The following is a 7,415-nucleotide window of genomic DNA, read 5'->3' as shown; positions in this document are numbered from 1 at the left end:
AGGGACCTGGGCCAGCAGTGGAGAAATGGCATGCGGGCCCCTTATTGCCTGGGCCCTGAACAATTAATCAGATGTCCTCATTTTTAAGGCTGACAGGTACATTGGACTGTGTTCTGATTTTAACTTTGGATTTAGTGACATCAGTGTGGCTGAATAGTCTCAACCAGGCACACAACCCTCCTCATTCACTCTGCAAGATCAATCAAACACATACACACCAGGGAGCCCTTGAACCAGATAATTCAGAGCTTTCATTTTGTTCTAAATGTCCAGATTGTTATCATTTGAAACTGGCACATTTACCACACTGAAAATATTCTCTGGCCCAGTGCAGAAATTGGTAACAGAAAGCATCATTGACATAGTCACACAGATTAAAGGATTGAAAACCACTGTATAATAAGCCATGCTTAAAGAAGAATTCATGTTGGGAAATAAAATATCTAGAAATGGGTTTGGGTGTGGTGGCTCATGCCTGTAATCCTAGCACTTTTGGGAGGCCAAGGAGGTGGGAGGATAGATTGCTTGAGGTTAGGAGTTTGAGACCAGCCTGAGCAAGAGGGAGACCCAGTCTCTACTAAAAATAGAAAAAACAGCTGGGCATGGTGTCATGCGCCTGTAGTCTCAGCTACTCAGGAGACAAGAGGTTCGCTTGAGCCCAGGAGTTTGAGGTTGCAGTGAGCTGTGATGACACCACTGCACTCTACCTGGGGTGACAAAGCAAGACTCTGTCTCAGAACAAAAAGGCGGGGGGTGGTATACTGGGTAGAGAAAAAATATGTTTACAATTTGGACTAAATCCAGAATTATTTCCTGGCTACAAGAAGTCTCTAAAGAAGAACCCGGTTTTAATTTTCCTCATGATGCTTTTGATCGGCTCCCTAATGGAGCCAATTGTTGTTCTGGCATACAAATTTTCTTTTGATTGTAATCCTTGTGTGCATTATATTTCTACTATTCCAATTATTATTGTTATATATCTTGTGTTTTACTTCTTCCGAGGAGACCAAAATCATGGCATTCTGGAGACTAGAGACATTCAACAAAGCCTGCAAACCTCCCTCATTTGGAATCCCGCTGGGCCGGACCTGTCCTCCATTGCCAACCCACTGCTGCTGCTAGAGTGACATGTATCGAGCACCGTCCCTTTAAAGGCATGTCAGATTGTAAGAGCCAAATTCGGGGACGGACTGTGGAGGCTAAAGCAGCTCTGATTAACCCCTGTCCCAGGAATGCCTCTAGGATTTCTGCCTTATCTGCTATTACCGTAAATCCTGCCCTTAGATCAGAAAAACGTTGATCATAAATCCTGCCCTTAGGCAGATTCACATAGCATTTTTGCCTCTCCCTGAGGAGTCACCGTCACTTGTCCTGCCCATCCTTCCCCATGGTGTAGAAGCCCTAGGACTGAGGACCACCATCCCTCAGCCACCAGGGAGACGGCTGCTGTTCGCAAGTCCTTGTTAATGTTTTTGTATGAGGGGGAAAAAAAACCAAACTTATTGAATGCGCTTAAGGGCGGACTAAATACACAGCAGCAGAAAGGACTGATGGAGTTTAAGGAAGGTTGATAGAAATTATCCAAAATGAAGCACAGAGACAGAGAAGAATTAAACACTCAGAGCATGCAGTCACATGGCAATGAGCCACAGTTTAACATATGCATATTGTGGTCCCAGGAGAGGACCCCAGAAGCAATTTTTTTTTAGATAACAGCCTGTGTTCCAAAACTGATGAGATATGAACCCACAGATTCAGTAAGCGTATTGACTCATGAAGAAAACTATACTTAATCACGTCATGGTTAAATTGCTGAAATTAAAGGAAAAGAGGACAATCTTAAATGCGGCCAGGAGACAAGGCGTGTTACCTTTCGGAAAGCGCACCATGACGGCTGCCCCCTCCATACAGACTGGAAGCCAGAGGCAGACACTGGCAAGAAACCACACCGCCAGCTTGGCTCCTACACCAAGCAAAATTTCCCTCACACATGAAGGCAAAGGAAAGGCATTTTCCAGATCAGTAAAAGCTGAAAGGAACCACTGCCAACTGCAAAGTGTTGGGAGGAATCGTGGCTTGTTATAATACATCCTTATTCGGAAGGTAAGTGTGGGAGGAGGCTGCGGGAGTAGATGCCGAATCGAATCGCCTGAGGGGCGGGTTGTGCTGGGTTGTCGGCTGCTACCCCACACACTGTGGCGCGCCGCTGCCGACCTCGCCTCGGTACAGCTCTGAGTTAGAATTTTTGAAAGAAAACTCACACGTGCCTGACTCGGAAGGCCAAGCGGAGCTATTCTGTTCCTGGGGTGGCTGTAGCTGGGTGCCCATGCATGCGGGAGCCAAACAGAGGTCTTCCTGGCTCTCCTGGGGACACTCTGCTGCCGCAGACAGAGACAGAGGGTGGAAGCTGCTCAGGGACCTTGGGAATTGCAGCAACTTCCAGGAAAACATATTTATTTATTCATTTATCTTCTATGAATAGACTCTATTTTTAAAAACAGTGCTAGCTTTACAGGGAATTGAGATGATAGTATGAGAGTCCCCACTAATCCCTGCCTTCTCGCAGTTTCCTCCTATTATTAATATCTTGTATTAATGTATATTATTTCTTCTAGTCAAGGAGCCAATATTGTTACATTGTTATTAACCTAAGTTTATAGTGTACATTAGGGCTCACTCTTTGTGTTACATAGTCTACGGGTTTGACAAACGCATAACGTCATGTGTCCACCATTACTATATCGCAGGATAGTTTCACTGCCCTAAAAATCCCCTGTGCTCCTCCCATTCATCCCTCTCCATCCCACGACCCCCTGGCAACCACTGCCAGGAAAACCTTTGCAACCTCCCGTCCGGTGCTTCAGGCTGGTTGTCCACTGTCTGGTCCTCTCCCTGCGGAGACAGCTTCCCCAACTTCCACGCTGCCGGCTCTTCCAACAGTCGTGCAGCCCCCCAAGTCTATATTCAGCCCTTTTTCCCACAATACATAGAAGACAAGTGACCTTCCTTTGCCCACCAAACCCTGAGCAATACAGTATCCATCTCTTGGTGAAAGTGTGTACTCCCAAAAGTCAGCCTGTCCCGTTTGAATATTTTGTAACATGAAGACTAAATTTGTTAATTTCCAGCATCAATTCTTATATAACATAATAATGTAGAGGAAGAGTGAGAGAAGAAGGAAATAAGTAACATAAAAACATGGCACTGAAGAAAGTTCATGGCCGACTCTGTGGCTGGGCTGTGCCTCCCCAAATCCGTATGTTGAAGCCCTAACGGTTCCCTTGCTCCCGCATCTCGGAATGTGACTGTATTTGTAGACGGGATCTTTAAAGAGGTGACTTAGGTAAAATGAAGTCATTAGGTGGGCCCTAACCCTATGTGCCTGGTGTCCTTAGAAGAAGAGGAGATGAGGATGCAGCCACCTGCAGAGGCATGGCCATATGAGGACAGGGAGAAGACGCCATCCACAGGCCAAGGAGAGAGGCCTCAGAAGAAACCAACTCTGCCGACGCCTTGATCTAGGACTCCAGCCTCCAGGACTGTGAGAAACACCTTTCTGCTGTTTAAACTGCCGGGTCTGCCGGGTCCATTATGGCAGCCTGAGCCCCCAGACACACAGCCGGAGCCCTCATTTCCAGGATGTCACACGATGACGAGTGCAGCAACAACTTCCTTCTTGCACTGTCCATTCCTAAGTGTTTGCCGGCAGGGAGTTCTTTCCTGGCCAGAGAACAAAGCCTTCACTGAAGGGTCAGGACTTCAGCGGCCTTGTCTCTTTCTAAGGGCTGTGGCTTTCCATTCACTTTTTCTCCTGGATGTGGAAGGAATAAGAGGTCCTGGAGGTCTTTGTCGCTGCCCCATGGCGTGGCACAAGCCTCTTTCCTTGGTGAGCAGGATTGGCAGCCCTGACTGGGACGATGTAACCCGTTGGAGGCAGAGCTCACAACAGTGAGGAGTCACCTTCAATTTCCAAATCACAGGACCCTCGTGGTGTCGCATGGTGGGAACATTTCTCCCTGGGAAATGGGAGCCCAGCACAGGCCCAGCACAGCTCAAACCTGCAGGGACAGGAATAAAGAAATCCGGGAGTGGCACTGCCGCAGAGTCTAGGTTTTAATCTAGGCACAGTAGTTTTCTAGGAAATCATTACTCAAATGCCCTTTTGTTGGCATAAATCCCCATAACAACCACTATGAAAATATAGAGTAGTAATGTTCTCCTAAGAAATTAAATGAAGCAAGAAAAATTTGACTCTTGGCCTACGTACTTAAGGAAATTACACCAAGATCATCATGCCTCTTTCTCAGATAAAACAAAAAATAGCACACATCTCAACAGACAGAACCTGGAAAATTTTCCAGGACTGCAGGAACTCACTTTAGTCTGAAAACCTGCCTCCTTGCACCTTAACACAACTGGTAGTCGACAGAGAGTCCTGACGACTGAATGATCCAGAACTGGAAAAACAAAATTATCACCAGAATTATCATAGTTCAGAATTGGAGGGCCGGGTGCGGTGGCTCATGCCTGTAATCCTAGCACTCTGGGAGGCCGAGGCGGGTCGATCGCTCAAGGTCAGGAGTTCGAGACCAGCCTGAACAAGAGCGAGACCCCGTCTCTACTAAAAAATAGAAAGAAATGATCTGGACAACTAAAAATATATATATATGAAAAAATTAGCCAGGCATGGTGGCCCATGCCTGTAGTTCCAACTACTTGGGAGGCTAAGGCAGAAGGATCGCTTTGAGCCCAGGAGTCTGAGGTTGCTGTGAGCTAGGCTGACTCCACAGCACTCTAGCCTGGGCAACAGAGCAAGACTATGAAAAAAAAAAAAAAAAAAAAGAATTGGAGAAACAGAGTTATCAGCAAGAGATGCAGGTGTTTCTCTTCAATGTGGGGTAGAAACGTACAGGTGTGCAGGCACAGTTGTTGGCTAGAGAAGCCAATGGAGGAAGCTGCCATCTGTGGGATTACGGGGATGCCTTGGAGCCAAAATCCCTCTGGGCAGAGCCATGCAGTGCCCCTTGGGTCCCAGCTGCCCGCTGGGACGCACTTTGGAGCGCCCCTTGTCCTGGAAAACAGGGTGCAGCCGGAAAAGCTGCCGCCCCCTCGCCTATCACTCAACGCATGTTCCTGGGGAACATGATGCCAGAGCATTCGTGGATGACCTGCTTCTATGTAGCTGCCTCGGTGCGATCTACTGAAAGTCAGCCCTCGACACGAAGTGTTTGTAATAAAGTAATTTAATAAATAAAATCTAATTTTAAAAATATTTTAAAAGGTTAAAAAATAAAACTCCAGGGTCCGTAGAACAGAGAAATGCTTTGACAGATCCTTGTCACTTGGGTGTTATGAAATTTCCATTTCATTACATATTTTAAAAGAGCTTAAAAAAAGGTACTTTTTAAGACTCATCTAAAAAGTCATCTCCATACCCGAGGTCATCTAGGTTTTCTCTCATGTTACATTCTAGCACTCTGGGAGGTTGAGGTTGAGGATTGCTTGAGGCCAGGAGTTTGAGACCAGCCTGAGCAACATAGTGAGACCCTGTCTCTACAAGAAAAAACAAAAAGAAAGAAAGAAAGAAAAAAGAAAAAATTAGTTGGGCATGGTGGCATGCACCTGTAGTCTTAGCTTCTTGGGAGGCTGAGGCAGGAAGATCACTTGAGCCCAGGAGTTTAAGGTTGCAGTGAGCTATGATAACACCATTGTACTCCAGCCTGGGTGACAGAGCGAGACCCTGTCTCGAAAAAAAAAAAAAAAGTAAAAGAACTCACTGAATTCTGGGTTGCCCTAGGAAAATTTTAGCTGCCTATATCCACAGCTATTTATACTTTCTAACAAGAAAAAGAAATACAGATTAACAAGGAGACACAATAGAACCTCACCTTTCTCATAACCTCAGCATACACAGAAGATGGAAAATACCATGATGTCATTTACCTTGATGTAGAGTAACAGCCACGAAATTCTGGCAGAGCTGTTTTGGGGCCACGCCAGAGGGAGGCATGAGCAAAGGGGCTGAGAGGGACAGAGTACAGACAAGAATCACCCTCAGGAAGAAAAAATCCCATGCTGGTGTGAGACGCTGGGAGTGGGGCTGAGACCTGGCAGGTCAGAGTGCTGGTGGCTTCAGGCATCAGACTCGAGACTGTGGGAACCAGGTAGCAGGCGGATACATGTCCCTTTGTGGGGGAGCATACAACAGATAGGGGGTGACACATTTGGAGGCTTGGTGACAAAGGGAGAAAAGCTTGTAAAAAGGGAAAATTAAGAGCTGCAGCAGCAAAGGCATACCGTAACACTGGAAGACACGCCAAGCCCACCACCACCAAACCAGGACATCTGCTGACACTGCACTTCACTATGCAGGCAGAAGAGGGCGCTCCTGACACTAGGGCTCTAAGCAGGTGCGACTAGCTGCTAGCTTAGAGCTGTTCACGCCATCTCACAAATACTAATAGAAAGCGATGTCTTCACGCACACAAAACCACTGTAAGGAGAAAAACGAGAATAAAACCTTTCTGTTGACGAAAAATTTCACAGAAAAACCACCTTCGAAGCAGCACAAATCTGTAATACCCGAATTCAACACTTGAAGATATGAAAAAACACATGCTTGCATCAGAAATTCAATCCCTCAGAACAAAAATAGACAACAAAAAGGAAGATATGAAATGAAAACTGACAAAATTCAGGAAGAAATGAAAAGAAAACATAAAAACCAAATTAGAAATAAAGACTAAATTACAGGCTCAAGGGAGAATACATTTGTAATTATAACTTTTAAAAATGTGATAAGAGGTAACTATAATGTTTGTACCCTCACAATACCCTGGAATAATAAAAAAGAAAATGTGATAAGAGACACTGATATAGGGAAGGAAACAGCCAAGAGAAGAAAAATGAAGAATTAAGAAGGCTCACCTTGTTCCTGCAAAAATCATCCAGCATGGTAACTCTAATACTGTCCTATTAAAAATTTTAGCTTAAAAGATACAGAAATAATCCTCAGAGCCTACAGCCAAAAAGAAAATGTATATAAAGAAAAAAATAGGTGGACATCAGACTTCTCAACAGCAATATATAAAGCAAGAAAACAGTGAAGCAGAAATGATTTTTAAAAGCCTGAAGAAATAAAGTTTAACCAAATATGTTATATACAGTCAAGTTGTTCTTCGAGTATCGGTGCTATAGGAAAAGGTTTAAGCCCTAAATTTTGATTTCAGTGGAAAGAGAAGCGACAAGTATGAATTAAATTCCAAACGCAAAAAAAAATTGCAGAAAGAAAAACAAACAGAAGATAGCACAAGGAAGGAAATAATAACGATAAAAGCAGAACTTAATTATAAAGAGAAAAACATTGAGACATAATTAATAAATTAAAACCTTGGTTCTCTGAAAAATTAAAATAA

The sequence above is a fragment of the Propithecus coquereli genome, unplaced genomic scaffold (genome assembly GCF_000956105.1).
Source record: "Propithecus coquereli isolate 6110/MARCELLA unplaced genomic scaffold, Pcoq_1.0 Scaffold28, whole genome shotgun sequence".
Classification (NCBI taxonomy): Eukaryota; Metazoa; Chordata; class Mammalia; order Primates; family Indriidae; genus Propithecus; species Propithecus coquereli.
The sequence above is the reverse complement of the archived record's forward strand: the minus strand, read 5'-3'. Positions refer to the sequence as shown.